The following is a 24,521-nucleotide window of genomic DNA, read 5'->3' on the forward strand; positions in this document are numbered from 1 at the left end:
TTTTTTATTTATTTGTTTTAATTATGGTTTGTAAGTAAACATACCAGAATGGTTTTATGTGGCAAAAAGATATCTCCAAAAATCTTTGTGGAAAATGAATGTATTGCCAGTACATGTGACATGTGTTCAAGCAAGGGCTCAGAGCTTCAAAGGAACAAAGCTGCTAAAACAAACAGTTTGTGGTGAAGTGTGAGGGTTCCAGACAGCCTGATATGGGGCCACTTCCTGTGTTCCTTTATAACAGCCACAGTCTTTTTACCAAAAAATAGAGTAAACTGCATGGTAAGGCTTACTGAGTAAGAGTTGATGCAGACCTTAAAAAAAGGGTTTATATGAAGCGCTGTTGGACTTGATAGCCACGCTCATCATGATAGGATTCAGGGATAGGTGGATCAGATGGAATAGGGTCCTTATCAGTGTTTTTAAACTCATTATCCAGGAGCAATTCTGCATGATGGAATAAGTTATAAAGGATGCAGCAGGCCAAAAACATGTCACCAACTTTTTTAGGGCTATAGCACAGCAAACCATACGATAGGGAGATACAGCAGAACCTGCTTTTAAGAACCCCAAAGGACCTCTCAATGACATGTCTTGTCTTAGTAATTGTTGCATTGTAGTGAGATTCTGCAGATGTGGATCGCCCAGGTGTTAGCAGCCAAGGCAGACAAGGATAGCCATAATTACCTACAATGCAGTTTGAAAATGCAATTTCTAGAACAGCAGCAGTATATCACAATGAGTGGGTAATAACAGGAACATTTTGTTCCTTACATTTTGTCTTTCATTGCTGAATATAATTGTAATGTGAAGGCTTTAGGCCATATTTTAAGTGGCTTAGTTGGAAATGGTTACACCAGGTTGAGGATCTGATTTAGCTATTTCTGTACCAGCCAAGGTTAAAAATTGGCTGCGTATATTTTGTGTGAAAGGTGTGAGGAGTGAACACAGGAGTGTAACATATGAACATATACTTTTATGTATAATGTACAGTATGTGGCATGCATTGAGACATATTAGACGTTAACAAGTGTCTCACCAAGAATTCAGCCTCCAGTTATTTTGTAAGTGTCAAGTAGAACTGTGATTGCCTTAATATGTGGGCATCATGGACAGATCCTGGGAAGCTGGTGACCACATTTCTGATGAACATATTTTCATCACAGACAACCTGTTTGTTTAATGAGTGGTACTCCTTCATATTATAGTAGATGTATTATTTATCAGAGGGGGTAAAAAAAGACACATCAAGTCTATGACACCCATGACATGGGGTATCCCAGCTACTGCATAGAAATTGTTCTTAATCTGATCCCACTCCTGACATATGTTAGACAGGTAGATCTATTTGGGGGCAATTTGTCTGAATCCCTGCAGAGTCTTCCTCTCCCGCTAGCATTTGATAGGTGGCCTTGCCCAGAATGAGCAGGACAGCCAGCAACTTGGTCATGGGTGGTATAGCATGACTACACAGTGTGGTGGACTTCAGAAAAGGTATCAGTTCCCCAAAGAGAAGCATAATCAGGTCCTTAAATAGACTAAATTGAGAGAGCTCTTCTTCAGACAAATCATCCAACAAGGTGCACTGCTTAAAGGAACATGGACACATGACAACCACCCTCCTTCTCCTGCCCCTCCTTGGAATGGCCTGAAACTCCAACAAATTGGCATCAAATAGCTCCATTAGGGATGTAGGGGAGAGAAATGCAATCTAAAACTGGCAAATTAGGTTAGACTAGCTAAATGCTCATTAGATTGTGATTTTCCCATTGAGGTGTGATGACTAAAGTCATGGTCCATCATTACCACAGGCCTGGACCACTACTCAATCGCCGCATTCATTTTTTTAATTATTTCCATCTGTGAATTGAGTTTAATGCCTTTTCATGCAGTATTTATCAAGCAGTTTGCTGGATAATACCGCAAAGCGGTATAGTGTAATGACAGTTTCAGGATCCAATCCGATATTTAGGAAAAATGTGTCTGGACATCTAAATACCGCATGTGAGATGCTTTTGTGAATGGAGCCAGTGTCACCAGAGAAATTTCAGTGTCATTATGGTGACATTGTACTACTGTGGCAGTGATCATGCACAATTGCTGGCTTCTCTGAAATCACTGTATGTCAGTGCCGCCAACCATTGTCTCTGACCACTCCCACAGCAGTACAATGTCACCAGACCAGTGCTGCCAGCCAGTATCCCCGATCATCACCACACTAGTCAGTGTTCCTAATTCCCGCCACTCACTCGTAGTGTCCCTGATCAATGCTGCACCACTCACAGTGGTGGTGGATGTGGACTGCGTGATATTCTGATTGTGAACCATATATTGTGAAGTGCCTTCGAGCTCAATTTTTACCTATTGTTACAACATCTATTTAGAACTATTTATATCATAGTTTTTTTTTTGGAGTATATGTGTACACTTTGTTTGCTTCTATTTTTAATTATTCAGCATGTCTAATCACCATCTTTAGCATGACTCTGTTTCCTTTATCTGTCTACGTTTTGTGGTGATATTACACAGTAGAGTTGTTGCTTTGTATAACATATGTTTAATGTTTGTTATGACCTATAATTTTATGCATGTTTTTTCCCCCTGAAAAATATTATGAGTTTATTGATAGATCTGATGCACAGCAGATCACCTGAACTCCTCCCCTAAAAGGTGAAACAAACTGTGCACTATAATATCTAAATGGTTAAAAATCAAAAGCCTGTGCAATATGAGAAAAGTCAAAAATATTCAAAACTCTGTGCGATGTTGCACTCCAGGTGAATAGCCACCATCCTCTTGAAAATAAACGTTCACCTTGAGATTTGACTCTCATTGCAAAGGTCAAAATGCACATCTTTATTATACCAGGATCCAGCAAGGTGCTTAGTGATGAACACAGAAATAGCAACCCTACCAGTGGCAGCCGGTCTATAGGGGGCGCAGGGGCGCCGCCCCCCAATCTGTTGGCAAATAAAAAAAAAGGAAACAAAGAAATAAAATACCATCTTCAGCCCACTAGGGGCGCCAGACTTACTGGTGGCTATGGGGGGGTGGGGTTTTGCACCCCACGTGAGTGCAGCAGAGGCGGCCTTCTGGGGGTCATCAGGGCGCAGAGCAATGCGCCCGACACTCCCCTCTTTAGTGAAGTCCTGGCTGTGATTGGTCCAGACTCCAGCCTGGTCCAATCATAGAGGACATCGCGGTGACGTCACCTTCCCGCCCGCCGTCAAAGAGGAGGGCAGCGGCACGCATGCGGAGGTCGAGGAGGAAGAAGACGTCCGAGTCCGACCGAGTCTCTGAGGAGCGGAGGAAGAAGACATCCGAGTCCGACTGAGTCTCCGAGGAGCGGAGGAAGAAGACATCCGAGTCCGACCGAGTCTCTGGGGAGCGGAGGAAGAAGACATCCGAGTCCGTCCGAGTCTCTGAGGAGGAAGAAGACGTCCGAGTCTGACCGAGTCTCTGAGGAGGAAGAAGACGTCCGAGGTCCGACCGAGTCCCGAGCAGCACGCCAGGCATGGTGATGACACCAGGGTGAGGTAAGTGAAGTGATGCCTCAGGGGGGGGCCCACACACTGCTTTGAAGGGGGCACACACGCACGCTGGTCTCTGCATTGAAAGGGGGCATGTATACTGGTCACTACATTGAAAGAGGCATGTATACTGGTCACTACATTGAAAGGGGCATGTATGCTGGTCACTACATTGAAAGGGGCATGTATACTGGTCACTACATTGAAAGGGGCATGTATACTGGTCACTACATTGAAAGGGGCATGTATACTGGTCACTACATTGAAGGGGGCATGTATACTGGTCACTACATTGAAAGGGGCATGTATACTGGTCACTGCATTGAAAGGGGCATGTATACTGGTCACTACATTGAAAGGGGCATGTATACTGGTCACTACATTGAAGGGGGCATGTATACCGGTCACTACATTGAAAGGGGCATGTATATCGGTCACTGCATTGAAAGGGGCATGTATACTGGTCACTACATTGAAAGGGGCATGTATACTGGTCACTACATTGAAAGGGGGCATGTATACTGGTCACTACATTGAAGGGGGCATGTATACCGGTCACTACATTGAAAGGGGCATGTATATCGGTCACTGCATTGAAAGGGGCATGTATACTGGTCACTACATTGAAAGGGGCATGTATACTGGTCACTACATTGAAGAGGGGCATGTATACTGATCACTTCATTGAAGGGGGCATGTATACCGGTCACTACATTGAAAGGGGCATGTATACTGGTCACTACATTGAAAGGGGCATGTATACTGGTCACTGCATTGAAAGCGGCATGTATACTGGTCACTACATTGAAAGGGGCATGTATACTGGTCACTACATTGAAAGGGGCATGTATGCTGGTCACTACATTGAAAAGGGCATGTATACTGGTCACTACATTGAAAGGGCGATGTATACTGGTCACTACATTGAAAGGGGCATGTATACTGGTCACTACATTGAAGGGGGCATGTATACTGGTCACTACATTGAAAGGGGCATGTATACTGGTCACTGCATTGAAAGGGGCATGTATACTGGTCACTACATTGAAAGGGGCATGTATACTGGTCACTACATTGAAGGGGGCATGTATACCGGTCACTACATTGAAAGGGGCATGTATACTGGTCACTACATTGAAAGGGGCATGTATACTGGTCACTACATTGAAAGGGGCATGTATACTGGTCACTACATTGAACGGGGGCATGTATACTGGTCACTGCATTGAAGGGGGCATGTATACTGGTCACTACATTGAAAGGGGCATGTATACTGGTCACTACATTGAAAGGGGCATGTATGCTGGTCACTACATTGAAAGGGGCATGTATACTGGTCACTGCATTGATAGAGGCATGTATACTGGTCACTGCATTGAAAAGGGCATGTATACTGGCCACTACATTGAAAGGGGCATGTATACTGGTCACTGCATTGAAAGGGGGCATGTATACTGGTCACTACATTGAAAGGGGCATGTATACTGGTCACTACATTGAAAGGGGCATGTATACTGGTCACTACATTGAAAGGGGCATGTATACTGGTCACTGCATTGAAAGGGGGCCTGTACTGTGGGGTTTGTGCTAGGGGGCCTGTACTGTGGGGTTTGTGCTAGGGGGCCTGTACTGTGGGGTTTGTGCTAGGGGGTCTGTACTGTGGGGTTTGTGCTAGGGGGTCTGTACTGTGGGGTTTGTGCTAGGGGGTCTGTACTGTGGGATTAGTGCTAAGGGGCCTGTACTGCGGGGTTTGTGCTAGGGGGCCTACACTGTTGGATTAGTGCTACGGGGTCTGTACTGTAGGGTTTGTGCTAGGGGGCCTGTACTGTGGGATTAGTGCTAGGGGGTCTGTACTGTGGGGTTTGTGCTAGGGGGCCTGTACTGTGGGGTTTGTGCTAGGGGGCCTGTACTGTGGGGTTTGTGCTAGGGGGTTTGTGCTTGAGGGGTTTGTGCAGGGTTTGTGCTTGAGGGGTTTGTGCTGGGGGGGTCTGTACTGTGGGGTTTGTGCTAGCGGGTTTGTGCTTGAGGGGTGTGTGCTTGAGGGCTTTGTGCGGGGTTTGTGCATGAGGGGTTTGGGCTGGGGGGGTCTGTACTGTGGGGTTTGTGCTACTCTCAGTCAGTGTATCCCATAATAGGGTGTCTCTCCCAGCATATCCCATAATAGGGCCCCTGCTCCCTATTATGGCATATACTAGTACTGATGGACCCCTTAATATGTGATATATTAGGTGAATTTGTTCATGCAAGCAAAATACAGGGGACAAATAGTGGAGTCTATAAGGGGTGGGGCTTCTGAGAAATGGGAGGGGTCAAATGGAAGGGCAGGGTCTTGCGCCCCACATCTTCAAACTTCACCAACCGCCACTGAACCCTACAGTGTACTTCAGCCAACATGTATTACCGGCCTAACTTCATTAGGCTCACACGGAAGAGTTTCAGTAGTTGTACCATCCAGGGAGAGACTAACGGTGATAGTGCTCAAAGAAGCAAAAGAAGGACCAGAGTGTTCACTGCTTAAAAACTATTTTATTAAAAATTTATAAAAATGCACTCACATTTAAAACAAGGAGAAACCACTTTCATGAAGTACAGAACCAAACCACTATGCAGTTCTGTAGTCTTTCCAGTTCACATCCAGCCATTTCAATCCAGGATCACTAAGCTCTACACAACAAGTTTTGTTGTGTATGACGGCATCAGAGGATAATGACATCATTTGTGCCACTGATGACTATTCACCTGGAGTACACCATTACACAAAGTTTCGGATATTTTGGACTTTTCACATATTGCACCATTTTGATATTATAGTGCACTGTTTACTTCACCTTTTGATTCATGTAATTTGTCAGCAAGAGCTGTGGATGTCTGCTTTCTGGGGCCTTCAAAGTCAGACAACAGAGGAGACCTCCTGCTTGGTCTTTTCTAAATCTTTCTTAGTGAGAGTAGCCAAATCTCTGTTTCTCACTTGAGTGAGATTACATTAGCGCCCGTGGACACCTGAAGAAGTGACTCCAATTCTTAAGTCCATGTTGCTCCCCTGACTCAATGTTCAACCCCCTGACACAGGGCTTGGATTCCTTCTGGCATCAGATGAGTCTATCCTTCTTTGGGGACCTTAGGGCCATCCGTGAAGTCTTCTTGACAGAGCGTAAGCATCATTTTTTCCAACGTGATATTTCAGGCTGAATTGAAATCCAGACAAATCAGCTAACCACTAAGTTACTCATGCATCCAGTTTGGCAGCTGTTAAATGGTATATGAGGAAATAGTCATCTGTCTTGTCCTCAAATTCTGTACTATGAAAGTAGTCTTGTTCAAAGCTGCAAAAAAAAAAAAAAAACAATTGAAGCACAACCTTGCACAAAAAAAATATTTTATTTGGCTGACATAACCACACAATATAAATGCACTTATGTAATTGCATAACAGAAAAACCAAGGAATGTGTAGTAGATCCTGTTTCACTCATCTTTCTAGATCTGGTGTTGACCGCTGATGTGAACAGTGGCATCAGGTCTAAGACCCTTTTTAAAAATGTGGCAGGCAACTCCTTCGTACACTGGAGAAGTTGTCATCATGCCCAATGAAAGAGGAATATATCATCTAGCCTGGGGGTCAGCAACCCATAAATCATGGCCAGGTGATAAGTAGATTATGGTCTGGGCTGGCCACCCCACCATTCCAGAGCATCAAACAGAGTACAATGCAGAGGGACTTTTTGTAAAGCTGGAGCTGTAGTAGGAGCAAGAGCCGCATAAGCCAATGCTGGCTCCTATCACATGCAGAGTGATACCAACTGCAATCCACCTCTTATCCAAACTAGAGGTCTCCGGAGTGGTGCCAGAAGCAGGAAAGAAGAGACCTTCAGGTCGGTGTGAAGCAATACACTGGGCATAATAGTATAGGGCTGCTTTCACACTGATGTGCTGTGGTTTACTCACACCACGGGTGCAGTGCAGTCCAGTGTACCTGCAGCTTTCCTGCAGGTTTGCTGTGCTTAGCTATTGACTTCTATTATATTCTGCGGGTTTGCTACACTTTTAGAAAGTGAAGTCTATGGCAAAGCACAGCTAACCCAGGAAAGTCGCAAGCAACCCACAGCATATCAGTGTGAAAACAGCCTTATAGGGGGCTCTGAACAGTAAGGGTTAATTTACATTTGCAGTTTGGGGGTGGTAAAACCCCATAGTTAAGGCATGTTTTTACCATGTGTACAGGGGTGTCCACATGGCACAGCTGCAGCAGACGTTATACACCCTGTCAGTCATGGTTTGTGGGTGTAGCATTTGCCAAGCATGACTCATTCAACTGAATGTGCCCTTTATGCAAGTGTCCTGCAACTTTGTGCATTACAGCAAACAAAGGAATAAAGCAGGCAGCGTTCTGTCATTTTCTCACCACCTGTTTTAACCCTTTGGACCCCGCAGAAGCATGGGCACCACATTAACTTGGATGGGTTGCGATTAGCAGGCTGCAGCACCCACCAAAAGCAACAGGGGGTTTGACCCGTGCTGCACCACGTGTACACGTTTGGCAGCTGCCTCAGCAACTAAAGGGGGTAGGGATTGGGAGTGGTAAAACCATGACAACCACAGGATTTTACCACTCCCCAACTTTAGGTGTGAAGGACCCTAAGGGTGCCACTGCTGACTGCAACTAAGGGCTCTTTCACAAGTGCAGCAGGCAATGCTGCTCCTCTGATAAGTGATCCGAGTGTGTTTGACAGCTGGTGGTGAGGAGGCAATATGTTGCTTCCTCACCACCTGATTTAAACCAATTATTGCTGTACAATGCACGCAACTATGACACGGTAGTACAGCAATTAGATGTTTAAATTAGGTGGGAGGAGGCAACACTGGGTGACACTGAGCTTATATTTCTCCCAGTTGTTGTTCAGATAGATCTCCGCCTCTTTACCTCCTTGGCGGTATTCCCAAGTGTGGCTTGGGGTGGAATTTCAGTGCCATTAGCGGTAACCCAGAGCCACACTTGGTTTACCGCCAGGGAGCATCGCTGGATCCTGGAAGAGGTTACTTACCTTGTCCCCGGGATCCCGCGATGTGTGTCCCTGCAGCATACGGCAGCCGAATCTTCCGCCCGATGCTGTGAGCCCCGGCTTCTGTCTCCTGCGATCGTCACATTTTTAAAAAAAATATTGACATTAGTTTGCCCCCCAGTGCCCTTGCATATATATATATATAAATAAATATACATATACGTATATATAATATATGTATACGCATATATATATATATATATATATACTTTAACTTATTTATAGTTATTTATTATATTACAATTTATGATTTAGTGTTTCAAACTCTATCATACCCGAGATGTTATAAAGAAGAAATCATATGCAAATAGTTGGTTTGGGCTGCACGTCCTTAAGAATTACATGCAAAATAATTGGACTGCTTTCAGCACCTAAAATCGGAAACAATCATACCGCCAGGGAGGTTAAGGTTGCCTACCCCTTTATCTAGCCAATACAAAGGCTCAGACAAAATGGCAACACTGATGTTGATTATGAGGAACAAAGTGTTATGTTGGAAACTAAGTTTCCGGAGAAGGGATATGATGCCAGTTTGATTGAGTTTCTACTAAATATAGGTGTGGTTACCCCTCTATGAGTCACTTGGATGGTTCTAGCAGTAGGGTAACCTTTCTAACCCACTTCAATGACCAGTTCCAGGCTGCTAAGAAAATTCTGAACAAACAATGGCCAGTCTTATTACAGGACCCTAAATTAGAGAAATTATTACCTGACAGACCTGATGTGGTTTTTAGAAGAGCGAGGAGTATAAAAAACATTAAAGCACCTAGTAGGCCTAAAAATGACAAGGTGGCAATTACCAATATGCCTACCATTCTGGATTTAAAAGGTACCCATGCAGGAAGTCTAACTGTAAAGCTTGTCAATTTATGGTTAAAAATTTTTCTGTGGCTCTGATGGAAAGGCATACATCTCAAAACATCAACCAAGCCGCTCTCTTTGGTCCTCTTAAGACCTCCTGCTCTCTAGCTCCCTTGTCACCTCTTCCCATGCTCGCCTCCAGGATTTCTCCAGAGCTTCTCCCATTCTTTGGAACTCTCTACCCCAATCTGTGCGACTGTCCCCTAATCTATCCATCTTTAGACGATCCCTGAAAACCCTTCTCTTTAAAGAAGCCTACCCGGCTACTAACTAATAACACTGTTTCACTTGCTCCACCTGCTCATCCCCCACAGCTATTGCCTTTTGTATCAATTGACCCTCCCTTTTAGATTGTAAGCTCTAACGAGCAGGGCCCTCTGATTCCTTTTGTTCCAAATCGTATTGTAACTGTAATGTCTGCCTTCATTTTGTTAAGAGCTGCGTGTAACGCTCCTGCGTTTTTATTATAGGCTGGATTTGCAGCTGCAAAATCTCCACTCCGTAGTCATGTAGAGATGTGTTGAATACCAGATCCAACTCTCCAGGACTCATCACCGTGGGCCTGTCAGCTTCAACATACAGATATATACACACTCAATGAGATGTTCCTGGAGTGATAGGATGTATATGATAGTATGAAGGTGATGTGCTGAAGGGACAGGTGTGAACAGTGACAAGGATGGTAATCACTTGATAGGTTTTGTATAGGAGAGTTCAAGATGGTATTTAGGAATGCAGATAGGTTAGTATCGAGTATGCTAACAGGTGGTGAGGACAGCAGATGACAAATACAGGATAGACTAACCCAGTGCAAGGATAGATAGTAGTAGACAGGAGAGCCAGCAATCTATGCAGCAGTGCAGATGATAGATGGTAGTAGGCTGAAGAGCTAGCAATCTATGTAACAGTGCAGATGATAGGATAGTATAGATAGGTAGTAACAGTCCTTAATGTGCATAGGTAGATAGTGCAATAAGGTTATGGAGGGTTCCCCTGCGGGGTACTTATCACTTGTAATGTTAGTAGTTTAGAGAGGTCCAGTAGATAAGGAATGATCCGGTAGCGAGATACAGGAATCAGTAGCGAGGTTCCGGTCTGCTCCAGGTAGAGGGAATAGCTGGAGGTTCCGATCGAGAGACAGGCTTGAAAGCATGTGGATAACAAGGCAGGTTGAACGAACAATGTGAGTGAGACCGCCGGCGGTTGAAATAGCCGCTCTGCGGCACTCAGCAGTGACATCATCGTTCTTAAAGGTATATGCGTACCACCTGAAGAGAAAGGTGGGACGCATTACAGAGGAAAGTGGTGATTAAGGGTACCGGAGGTAACAGAATCTTACAGTACCCCCCCCTTAAGGCCGTCTCCGAAAGGCCTATAGGACAGGTTTTTCTGGGTGTTTCGAGTGAAAGTTCCGTATAAGTCTAGGCGCATGAATATCAGAGGTATCTAGCCAGGTGTCGTCTTGGGGTCCATAGTTCTTCCATCTTATGAGATACTGGAGTCTTCATCTATGGATGCGAGAATCCAAAATTTCCTTGATCTCATACTCTTCTCCGCCTTCAACTTGTATTGGAGGTGGAGGCAAGATGGTAGGCCTTATTCCTTGGTTAGGAACATGGGGCTTCAGTAACGACACATGGAAGATGGGATGGATCTTGAGATCTGCTGGTAGGGTGAGCTGTATTGCAGATTTTCCGATAAGTTTTTTAATTGGGAAGGGTCCCAAAAATAAAGGTCCAAGCTTCTTGCTAGGGATTTTTAATCTTAAGTTCTTTGTCGATAGCCAAACAAGGTCCCCAATAGCATACTGAGGAGAAGGTCTTCTACGAAGGTCGTAGTACTTTTTTTGTTGACTGTGAGCGTGTGATATAGTGGTATTGAGTAAGCCCAAAGAGTCTTTTATTTGGGTAAGGTAATCCGAGGCTACTGGGTTACTCGATGGCAGGATGCGTGGTGGAAGAAGAGTGGGATAAAACCCATAGTTCAAGTAGAACGGACTTTGCTTCGTGGTACTGTGGGTTGCGTTGTTGTAAGCAAATTCTGCTAGAGGAAGGAGATCCACCCAATCATCCTGCAAGTATGATGTGTAGCAACGTAGATAATGCTCAATGCACTGGTACAGGGAGAAGTGAGCTTTCGCTCAATGCGTAAAATTTGACAAAGTGCTTGCCAAAATTTAGAGATGAATTGTGAACCACGGTCGGACAAAAGAGTTTTTGGAATTCCATGCAACTTAAACACATGTTTCATCAATAGTTCTGCTGTTTGTTTAGATGAAGGTAGTCTACGGATAGCAATGAAATGTGCCATCTTTGTCAAGTGGTCCACTGACACTAGGATGGTATTAAATCCTTTAGAGGGTGGAAGTTCTACTATGAAGTCTAAGGATACAACTTCCCATGGAACCTGGGGTATTGGTAGACTACAAAGTAGTCCAGATGGTTTTGTAGTGTCAATTTTGGACCTTGCACAGATGTCACATGAAGAAACAAATTTTTGTACAGACGTCTTCATATCAGGCCACCACAACTGCCTGGTGAGCAAATTAAAGGTTTTCGTTATACCCATATGTCCTGCCATGGGCACATCATGCGATAACTCCAAAATCTTGGTGCGCATAGTAGGGGGTATGTAGAGTTTGTCATTGTAATAGAGGAAGCCTTCTGCATCAGTACTTAGTTGTGGTGGAGGTGAATCCATTCTTATACTGTGCAAAATCTCTTCCTTCAAGGAACGGACAACACCAATAATGCGTTGATAGGGTATTATGGGAATGGAAGGGATTTCGGCGCAGTTATCTTCGGTTAATCGTGATAGCGCATCCGCTTTTTTATTTTTGTCTGCAGGCGTGTAGGTCACTAGGAAATTAAATCTTAAAAAGAATAATGACCATCGTACCTGCCGGTGGGAGAGAGTCTTGTTAGTCTGGAGGTATTGAAGGTTTTTATGGTCTGTATATATAAGTATTGGTAACTGGGTACCTTTGAGCAGATGTCGCCAATTCTCCAGTGCCAGTTTTATGGCAACCAACTCCTTTTCACCCACTGGGTAATTCACCTCTGGGCTGCTTAGTGACTTTGAAAAGAAAGCAACTGGGTGGAGTGATGAAGTGTTTGTTGGTCGTTAGGAGAGAACTGCTCCTACTGCCATATTTGACGCATCTACCTCTAGAATATATTGGAGGGATGGGTCTGGATGGCGTAGTATGGGAGCAGAAGTAAAGCTTGATTTTAACAAGCAGAAAGCTTGATTTGCTTCTTCTGACCATTTGCATGGTTTTTTTATACTTGTCAGTTGTGTGAGAGGTCTAACAATAGCGGTAAAGTTCTTGATGAACTTCCTATAGAAGTTCGAGAATCCAAGGAATCGCTGTAGGGCCTTACGAGTTGTTGGTATAGGTCAGTCTTGAATACAGGATATCTTACTCATATCCATCTTAATTCCAGTTTTGGATATGAAATATCCTAGAAATAATATTTCTTCTTTATGAAATAGACATTTTTTTAATTTCACATATAATCTGTGTGAGAGCAGTATACTACAACACAGACATCAAGTAAGTCTCTAAAGATGTTGTTTATGAATCTTTGGAAAGCTGCGGGAGCATTACATAGCCCGAATGGCATCACAAGGTATTCGAATAGTCCGTATCTGGTTCTGAATGCTGTTTTCCACTCATCCCCGTCACGGATTCGGATTAGGTTGTATGCCCCTTTCAGGTCTAATTTGGTGAAATAAGTAGCCCCACGCACCTGTTCAATAAGTTCAGGGATGAGCGGCAAAGGATAGCGATCCTTTATCGTAATCGTGTTTAATTGCCTATAATCGATAATAGGCCTGAGACTGGAATCCTTATTGCGGACAAAGAAAAGTCCTGCAGCAGTGGAAGAAGTAGAGGGTCTGATGAACCCTTTTGTCAAATTCTCATCCAAGTATTCCTTGAGATGAGAAAGTTCATCCTGTGAAAGGGGATAAACATGACCGAAAGGCAATTTGCTGTTAGGGAGTAGATCGATAGTGCAATCGTAATCCCTATGGGGAGGCAACACTTGAGCATTTTTCTCAAGGAACACTTCGGACAGATCCTGATATCATAGTGGTGCAATTTCATCAGACACCACAGACAGAATCTTCCCATAAGATGGGAGGTTACACGTATTCTCACAATAGTGAGAAGGGAAAACCAAAGTCCGTTTTTTCCAATCTATGATTGGTTGGTGTGTGTGTAACCAGGGAAGTCCCAAAATAATAGGAAAATGGGGTGAGGATAGTATGTCAAAGGTGATGGTCTCCACATGTGATTCGTTTTTAGTGGCAAGGAGTGCCTGAGTCTGGTTGGTGATTGGACCAGAAGACAGTGGAATACCATTAATGAAACTAACAGAAACAGGCTTAGATTTTGAAATAATAGGTATTTTATTTAAGGTAACAAAGCGTGTATCAATATAGTTTCCACAAGATCCAGTGTCGACCATAGCCTTGGTGGTGATCCTAGTTTGGTCCCACTGTAATATTAAATGAACAAAAAGATAGGGGTTAGAGAAGGAAGTCGTTAATCCTCCCAGCAAGACATGTGAACACTCACCCTCTTTTTTGCGGACAAGGGGACAGGTGTTTATCAAATGATCCGAGGATGCGCAGTACATGCAGAGATTTCTGGATGTTCTTCTAGCTCGTTCAGTAGTCGTTAAAGGTGGGCGTATGGTTCCTACATCCATGGGAGTAGGGTCAACGGCCGAAATCTGAGAAGGACTAGACAATGGCATTCCCATCTTTTCAGCCCTTCTTTCTCGCAGTCGTCTGTCGATGTTGATACTAAGTTGTATCAAGGCCTCCAGGGTGCCAGGTAAATCCGCTCGGGCGAGCTCGTCTTTAACAGCTTCCGATAACCCGAGTCTGAATTGAGTTCGCAAAGATGTGTCATTCCACCCTGAATCAAGGGTCCATCTTTTGAACTCAGATACAAAGTCTTCTACAGGTCTCCTTCCTTGTTTTAAGGCCCTCAACTGAATATCAGCAGTACTCTGCCTATTGGGGTCATCGTATAAACTAGCGAGTTCCGCTAGGAATAAGGAATAGGTGTTGAGAATCTGATCATTACTCTCAAAGAGAGAGTCTGCCCAGGCCCTTGGATCACCCGTCAGGTATGAAATAACGGTACAGACTTTTATTTGATCAGTGGGGTATGTACGAGGTTTTAACAAAAAAAGCAATTGACATGCGTTTTTGAATTCACTAATTTTTTTCCGATCACCTGTAAACACTAGAGGAGGGTTTATTTTAGGTTCAGGAGGCTGAATAGCAGTAAGCCGTGAGAGCTGGGTTACCTGCTGTGTCAGAGTCTGATTCTTTTCTTGTACGTCAGTCAGAGCAAGTATTAACGCTTTTACTTGTTGTGTTAATTGTGTCACTTGAGTGGGTAATTCTGCTGAATCCATTTTTAAGGTTCGTTCAATCTGTAACGCTCCTGCGTTTTTATTATAGGCTGGATTTGCAGCTGCAAAATCTCCACTCAGTAGTCATGTAGAGATGTGTTGAATACCAGATCCAACTCTCCAGGACTCATCACCGTGGGCCTGTCAGCTTCAACATACAGATATATACACACTCAATGAGATGTTCCTGGAGTGATAGGATGTATATGATAGTATGAAGGTGATGTGCTGAAGGGACAGGTGTGAACAGTGACAAGGATGGTAATCACTTGATAGGTTTTGTATAGGAGAGTTCAAGATGGTATTTAGGAATGCAGATAGGTTAGTATCGAGTATGCTAACAGGTGGTGAGGACAGCAGATGACAAATACAGGATAGACTAACCCAGTGCAAGGATAGATAGTAGTAGACAGGAGAGCCAGCAATCTATGCAGCAGTGCAGATGATAGATGGTAGTAGGCTGAAGAGCTAGCAATCTATGTAACAGTGCAGATGATAGGATAGTATAGATAGGTAGTAACAGTCCTTAATGTGCATAGGTAGATAAGCAATAAGGTTATGGAGGGTTCCCCTGCGGGGTACTTATCACTTGTAATGTTAGTAGTTTAGAAAGGTCCAGTAGATAAGGAATGATCCGGTAGCGAGATACAGGGATCAGTAGCGAGGTTCCGGTCTGCTCCAGGTAAAGGGAATAGCTGGAGGTTCCGATCGAGAGACAGGCTTGAAAGCATGTGGATAACAAGGCAGGTTGAACGAACAATGTGAGTGAGACCGCCGGCGGTTGAAATAGCCGCTCTGCGGCGCTCAGCAGTGACATCATCGTTCTTAAAGGTATATGCGTACCACCTGAAGAGAAAGGTGGGACGCATTACAGAGGAAAGTGGTGATTAAGGGTACCGGAGGTACCAGAATCTTACACTGCGCAAACTGTTGGCATTATATAAATCCTGTATAATAATAATAATAATACACAATCAGTTTCTTACCTGCTCTACACAGTACATAGTCTATGGTCTAAGTTGTCCGCGTGGTTTGATATACGGTGCTTTGCGAAAGTATTCGGCCCCCTTGAACTTTTCGACCTTTTGCCCCATTTCAAACATAAAGATATAAAACTGTAATTTTTTGTGAAGAATCAACAACAAGTGGGACACAATCATGAAGTGGAACGAAATTTATTGGATATTTCAAACTTTTTTTAACAAATAAAAAAACTGAAAAATTGGGCGTGCAAAATTATTCAGCCCCCTTAAGTTAATATTTTGTAGCGCCACCTTTTGCTGCGATTACAGCTGTAAGTCGCTTGGGGTATGTCTCTATCAGTTTTGCACATCGAGAGACTGAAATTTTTGCCCATTCCTCCTTGCAAAACAGCTCGAGCTCAGTGAGGTTGGATGGAGAGCGTTTGTGAACAGCAGTTTTCAGTTCTTTCCACAGATTCTCGATTGGATTCAGGTCTGGACTTTGACTTGGCCATTCTAACACCTGGATATGTTTATTTGTGAACCATTCCATTGTAGATTTTGCTTTATGTTTTGGATTATTGTCTTGTTGGAAGACAAATCTCCGTCCCAGTCTCAGGTCTTTTGCAGACTCCATCAAGTTTTCTTCCAGAATGGTCCTGTATTTGGCTCCATCCATCTTCCCATCAATTTTAACCACCTTCCCTGTCCCTGCTGAAGAAAAGCAGGCCCAAACCATGATGCTGCCACCACCATGTTTGACAGTGGGGATGGTGTGATCAGGGTGATGAGCTGTGTTGCTTTTACGCCAAACATAACGTTTTGCATTGTTGCAAAAAAGTTTTATTTTTTTTGTTTCATCTGACCAGAGCACCTTCTTCCACATGTTTGGTGTGTCTCCCAGGTGGCTCGTGGCAAACTTTAAATTACACTTTTTATGGATATCTTTAAGAAATACGGAGACTTGATTACACACAGGTGGATTCTATTTATCATCATTAGACATTTAGATCAACATTGGATCATTCGGAGATCCTCACTGAACTTCTGGAGAGAGTTTGCTGCACTGAAAGTAAAGTGGCTGAATAATTTTGCACGCCCAATTTTTCAGTATTTTATTTGTTAACAAAGTTTGAAATATCCAATAAATTTTGTTCCACTTCATGATTGTGTCCCGCTTGTTGTTAATTCTTCACAAAAAATTACAGTTTTATATCTTTATGTTTGAAGCCTGAAATGTGGCAAAAGGTCGGAAAGTTCAAGGGGGCCGAATACTGTCGCAAGGCACTGTACATAGGTAGGACAATAGGGGCCATGAGGACAAGGTTTGGGAACACAGATGATTGATTGAGGATAAGGATACAAAACACAGTGTTCCCAGACATTTTGTCTGATATCATAAGGGCAGCACAGAGGGTTTAAAACTGTTTGGCATTGAAGCCATTTCACCAGAATTAACAGGTAAAGAGAAATATGACAAGTTATATGGTAGAAAAACATATTGGATCTTTACACAAGACAGTATGGCAACCAAGGGGTAAATGAAGGTATAGATATTAGTGCTGTATTATAGCAGGGAGCAGGTAGAGATTAGATATAGGACATCTGCATATGCACCTTTAATGTTTATGGTTAGTGTTGTTTTATTCATAACGATTTGTTAGAGAACGTATTGTGTGATTTTTATTAATTTATTAATCCATGTTTTTAATTTTCACAGCCACTTTATATACAGTATGTAGAAAAAAGGAAGTAGATTTAATATGCCGTGGGTAAAGTAGTTAATCTGCAATGTTTTTAATGTTACAATTCCTGCTTTTAATTGAGATTACCAGCTGGAAAAATAATTTTAGTTAGTATATTTAATTGGAGACATGAATCTTAAATGGTATTATGTATTTACATACGTAGTATCTAAATTGGATATTTATAACACTTTTATTATGCTGAGGGGTAATTACACTTAATTCTCAATGTAGTATTGTTTAAATGAATTGCACATTTACGAGTTTTTGTGTCAACAGATCTAGATTGGTCTGTGTATGGGAAATCATGTGTATACATCGGCCTGAGAGCTGCAAGCTTAACACATGTGGCTCCCTTCTCCTCCCTTCCTTTGTGCGATGTCTGCTGTAAGGGTTAATTTGGGTTGGAGCAGGGTTGCCACAAGAAGAGGAAAGATGTGACACTCGGCAGCAGGTTTGAGAAAGGAGAACATGTCTCCTATACACGTCACGTGACCAGGCTATTCACACACTCCTTGACTTTTCTGTTATGTGATCATGTGAGTGCATTTATGTTGTGTGGGTATGTCAGCCATATAAAAGGTTTTATTACGCTGGGTTGCGCTTCTCTTTCTTTTTTTTTTTTTCAGTTATTTCAGTTATTTCAGATTGTTTTTAAGCCCTTGTTGGACCTTCAAAGGACATTTCCTGGCATTTTTGTTTATAATTGATCTTGGAGTCTTTATCTGCATGGGGCACACCTGTATGCGCAGGAGAGATCAGAGAAAGGAATTCCAGCTTGTGAGTGGGATAATTCTTTTCAGCTAGGGTAATGGGCCATACACACTATAAGATTTTCTGAAGACTTTTTCCTTTAGATTTACCAAAACCATATAATATGAGGTCAAACCTAAACACTTTCAATTTGTATGCAATCTGGCAGGCCCTTGCACTACATAGAAACATAGAAAAGGTACATCTGAAGGAAAAAGTCTTCAGAAAATCTTATAGTGTGTATGGCCCTTTAGACTCTAACTAATATAGACAACAGGCCTCAGGGATTCATCATGCTTTTGGTACAACACTCTGCCAAGTCTTTTTCTACTGGCATCTAAATGTATTTCATAGAATTAAACTGAATGAGCCAAAGCTAAGACAGGGTATCATGTACCTGGTTAGAGGTCAAAGTGACAAGAGGGCTTCTCTTCACCTCTGGTCCTGTTACATTTCTGGAACAGTAAATGGATACAAAGTGGCATTGATGCCAGGAAATCAGCAGGATCATGGTCAGGAACAGGCCAATGTCAAAACTGGGAAACCAACAGAGATAAACCATGGTCAAGAGCTAGCTAGATCAGCAATAGTGATGAGCCGACACCCCCCCCCCCCCCCCCCCCCCCCCCCCGTTTGGTTTGCACCAGAACACAGCGGACAGGGGAAAAAATTGTTAGAACATGCAAACTCCATTGAAGTCTATGGGACTTGAACATGAAAAATAAAAAGTCCTCATTTTAAAGGCTTAACTGCAAGTCATTGCCCAAAAAAAGTGTATGGGGGTCTGGTTACTGCCCTGGGGGACATGTACCAATGCAAAATTTAAAAAAAAAAAACTGTTTTTACAGGAGCAGTGATTTTAATGATGCTTAAAGTGAAACAATAAACATGAACAATTCCTTTAAATATTATGCCTGGGAGGGTCCCCTTAATGTGCCTGTAAAGTGGGGCATTTGTGCGATATATGTAGCCTGCTGCAGCAATACTGACATTTCTAAAGGAAAAAATGTCATTTAAACTTGCTTGCGGCTGTAAGGTATTGTCGGCTCCCGGCAATACAGTTAAAAAACATGAAAAAAAAAAAAACGGCGTGGGGTCCCCCCCAAAATCCATGATAAGACCCTTATCCGAGTAAGCAGCCTGGCTAGACAGGACCATACCAGGCCACTTGCCCTCAACATGTGGAGGATGCTTTGGGGTGCCCCCCAAAGCACCTTGTTCCCATGTTGATGGGAACAAGGAACAAGGGCCTCTTCCTGGACAACCCTGGGCTGTAATTGTTGAGGTCTGCGGGTGGAGTGCTTATCAGAATCTGGAAGCCCCCTTTAACAAGGGGGCCCCAGATCCATCCCCCCCTATGTGAATGGATATCGGGTACATCGTACCATTACCCATTCACTAAAAAAGTGTACAAAACAAAGACAAAAGCCAGTTTTTGACAAGTCCTCCCCTATCCTGTCCAGCCAGGCTGCTTGCTCGGATAAGGGTCTGGTATGGATTTTGGGGGGGACCCCACGTAACTGACTCAGGGAGGCTGGATGACTCAATCAAGCAACAACTCTGCAGAAGCTTCCAGAAGTGGAGGAGTGAGTTTAGGAGGAGCTGCTTAGAGTATTAATGAGGGCCCCAGCTAATCCCCAGCAGGTGGCCGCTCTTAAATACTCCATGCCAGCAGGGTCATGCCAGCAGGGACAGGGGGGTTGAAGATGAAGATGGAGTGCTGAGGAGGCAATCAGTGGCCCTTGAGGGTGCCTCCTAGTGTGGGGAGGGGGTGATCTTGCGCCTGGGGCTCAGGTTCTGGAAGGACCCTCTACAACACACAGATGAATCCTTGCATCTGGGAGATCTCCTGAAAGTCAGTCTGGGAGGACTTGTGAGTGTCAGTCTGGAGCACTGGGAGCATCAGTCAGGAGGATTGTGGTGCTGTAGGTAGGGGGGCTAGTGAAAGAGGATGCTGCAGCCAGGAGGGCTGGCAGGGCCTGAAGAGGTGGTGCTGTAAATGTGCAGTAAATGTTTAGTGGTGTCACTCTACATCCTACAAGTATAGGGGCCCGCGGTCCCTGCCTGTAATGGGCCAGTGCTACAGATTTTGACATAGTGACACCACTTATGATTCTGCAAGCAAGCGAAGTGCTGGAGGAAAATAATTACCTTTTATCTGCTCCTTGTAAATGGGATAATGAGGGAATAACAAACACCTGACCATGGAACAGCTGAGCAGCCAATTGTCCCATTACTTTTGGTCTCTTAAAAAGTGGGAGGCACATATACAAACTGTTGTAATTCCTACAACGTTCACCTGATTTGGATGTAAATACCCACAAATTAAAGCTGAAAGTCTGCATTTAAAGCACATCTTGTTTGTTTCATTTCAAATCCATTGTGGTGGTGTATAGAGCCAAAAAGATTAGAATTGTGTCGATGTCCCAATATTTATGGACCTGACTGTAGCTATAGTTCAGTATGAGTGTCAGTTTGTTTTGTCAGTTGGTGCACATTTAAAGAAGTATATTTCAATGAGTTAGTACTTTTAACGCAGTATACTTCAGTGCATTACTGCTGTTTAATGCAGCATATTTCAGTGTGTTACTGTACATTTAGTGCAGTATATTTCAGTGCGTTATTGCACGTTTAGCGCAGTATATTTCAGTGTGTTGGTGCGCATTTAATGCAGTATTCTTCAGTGCGTTACTGCACGTTTAACGCAGTATATTGCAGTGCGTCAGTGCAGTTTTCCTGCAGTATATTGTAGTGTGTCAGTGGAGTGTGTCTGCGTAGTGAGTACTCAAGTTAAAGTGCAGCAAACACCACTTTCCATGAATTAAAGTGCATCCACATACACATTTCCACATCTTTATTACATTTTGTAAACCCTGTTCATGAAACTTGACCTAAGCATGTGTATCTGTAGTGTTTACATAGTTACATAGGTACATAGTAGTTGAGGTTGAAAAAAGACAACAGTCCATCCAGTTCAAACTGTGTAGGTGTGTGTGGACGTATTCATTTCCCATACCCCTGAATGTTTTGATCTTGGAGATGTATGTCCAAGAGTCTTTTAAAAGTAGCCATACTCCCCGCAGTTACTACCATTTGTGGAAGCGAGTTCCACAATCTTATTGCCCTTACTGTAAAAAAACTCTTTGCATAGCCTGAGGTTAAATCGCTTCTCCTCTAATCGCATTGAATGGCCTCGTGTTCTCTTACACTCCTTACGACTGAATAGTTTTTTTCTATGCTGAGATCACCATTGAGGTATTTGTAAATCGCTATCATGTCCCCTCTCAGGCGTATCTTCTCTAGGGAGAATAAATTTAGGTCCTCCAATCCCCTAATTTGCTTAGTTACCCTTCTTTGGACTCTTTCCAGTTCCAGCACATCCTTTCTGAGGATTGGTGACCAGAACTGGACAGAGTACTCCAGATGTGGTCAGACCAGAATTTTATAAAGTGATAGGATTATAGTTTTATCTCTGGAATATATCCCCGTCCTTATGGATGCTAATATTCTGCCGGCTTTGGCAGCTGCAGCTTGACATTGCATGCTATTGCTTAGCCTATCTTCTACTAAGACTCCCAGATCTTTCTCCATTCTTGACCCCCCAGAGGTTCCCCCCCAACGTGTATTTTGCGTTTATGTTTTTAGTCCCGAAGTGCAATACCTTACACTTCTCCACATTAAACCTCATTTGCCACGTAGTTGCCCACTGTTATTTTGTCCAGGCCATTCTGTAAGATTTCTGCATCATGATGTGAAGTTATTGCCCTGCTTAATTTTGTGTCATCTACAAAAACTGAGATTGAGCTAATGATCCCGTCCTCAATGCTATTTATGAATAAATTGAACAATATTGGTCCCAGGACTGAGCCTTGGGGGACACCACTTATCACTCCAGACCAGTCTGACTACACGTTATTTATTACCACCCTTTGGACACACCCCTTTAACCAGTTTTCTATTCAAGAGCAAACCTTGTGGTCCACGCCTGCAGACCTTATTTTGTAAGTTAAGCGATTGTGGGGGGACTGTATCGAATGCGTTAGCAAAATCCAGATACATCACATCCACAGGTCTCCCCCTATCTTGCTCACAGCTCACCTCCTCGTAGAATGTTAACAAATTGGTTTGACAAAAACATCCTTTTGTAAACCCGTGCTGATTATTGCTGATGATACTGTTGACTTTAGCAAATTCTTGGATATAGTCCCTTATCATCTCTTCCAGTCATTTACATACTATTGACGTTAGGCTGACCAGCCTATAATTGCCCGGGATATGCCTCTGCCCTTTTTTAAATATTGATATCATGTTAGCTTTCCTCCAGTCACCTGGTACAGTTCCTGTCAAACTACTATCTGCAAAGATCAGGAACAGTGGTCTAGATATAACCTTACTGAGTTCTTTAAGTACTCTCAGATGGACGCCATCCGGTCCTGGTGATTTATTTGGGTTAATGCTATCAAGTCTTTCATGATTTCACCCTCTGTTAGCCCTGGCGGCATGTCCTGTGAAGTACTGCTAACCAAACCGTCATGGTCAGTATACCCCTCCTTTTTCCTTTGTAAAGACTGAGGAGAAGAAAGCATTTAGCACAGTTGCCTTCTCTGTGGCCTCTGTAACCATCCTCCCATCATTGTTAATTATGTGTGCAACATGCTCTGACCTCGCTTTTTTGCTATTGATATATTTAAAGAATTTCTTAGGGTTCCTTATACTTTTCTCTGCTATATATCTCTCAAAGTCGATTTTAGCCTTCTTGATTTCATATGTACGTTTCTTATTTGATTCCTTGTATTGGTGGAAAGCCGATAAAGTCCCCTCCAATTTACTTATCTCTCTCTAGCCCAGACTCCAGACCCACTGCTGAATGAGTGCAGAAAGTGGAAGACCGCATATATACGTGTAAACCTTATGTAGGGAGATCGGTTTCATCTCTGTGTAACATCTGAGGCTATTTACTTCACTAGGTATAGGAGAGGGTTTACAACCACTTTGACAAAGTTTGGATGCCAAAGACATGCCACATTGAAGTCAATGGGAGTTGGATCTTAGAATGACTAGTTTCTAGGCTAATAGGCAAACAAATGGTATTTGGGTCTAGACACTGCTCTGGGGGTGCAATGTTACTGTTTTGCAGAACTGTTTTTTTTTGCCACAAGATGGCAGCATCCCAGAACTTAGTCATCACACATCCCATACAGAAATGCTGGGAATTTTAGGATTTGTATGCTGCAAGCAGGATTCTTTCATCTAGATTAGCTGGAATTTAACTACACTGCCCGTGAGGACTAGCAAATGGGCGGGGGCATTTAGGAACAAACATGGAGGTAGATGGGAGAGACTGTGTTGGAGGCGGACATGAGAGACAGAGCAGAGTGGATCCAAGTGGGCCCAAGCTGGATAGAGCAGAGTGGATCCAAGTGGGCCCAAGCTGGATTGGGCCGAGTCCAAAAGTCACAAAAGGCTGACAGAGAATCTGCTCTTCCTGAGGAGGTAGGTAGTGGAACCTGCATGCAGATGGACCAGGTCATCACACCTTCACAGCTATCCCAGATGAGGCCCCCTCAACACGGAAGATCATTGCTTTGCTCTGCTGCACTGTGGAACAAGATGAGAGGGTTCTTAACCCACACAGTGCTACCATTACCTTCAAGACTGCTGTTTGCATCCAGTTGCCAGAGTCTAGAACAGTTACAGTACAGGCCTATATCTTTAGGCACAGATGTTATAATCCATCTAGTGCTGCAGGCTAACCTCCTTACAGAATTTATCAACACTGCCTGCAGGATATTAGGATTCACCTCTTTGCTTCTCTGCTAGGTAGGAATTCTACACACCCCACTTCTGACTTGAGCTATCCAAGGAAGAAAATAGTTGGTTTCCATTTAAAGGGACACACAGCCGGAATCTGTTTCCCCTTCTTTTCTCTCAAAAGCGATTTCTGTGATACTTAATCTAACATACTTAACCGGTTGCCGACTGCTAACAGTATATTTCCTGCGGCAGTCAGCCCCGGCCAGGCAGAGTGACGTAGGTCTACGTCGCTCGCCTGTCACTCCTTTTAGAGCCAATAGTGGGCAAGCGCGCCAGCTGAGGCGCGCGCCCGCCTCGGCTCGTTCACAGAGGAGTGCGGGCGTGTGACTGGCGGACCCGATGTCTGCCGGTCACACTACGATC

The sequence above is a fragment of the Pelophylax lessonae genome (assembly GCF_965119305.1).
Source record: "Pelophylax lessonae genome assembly, chromosome: 4".
NCBI lineage: Eukaryota > Metazoa > Chordata > Amphibia > Anura > Ranidae > Pelophylax > Pelophylax lessonae.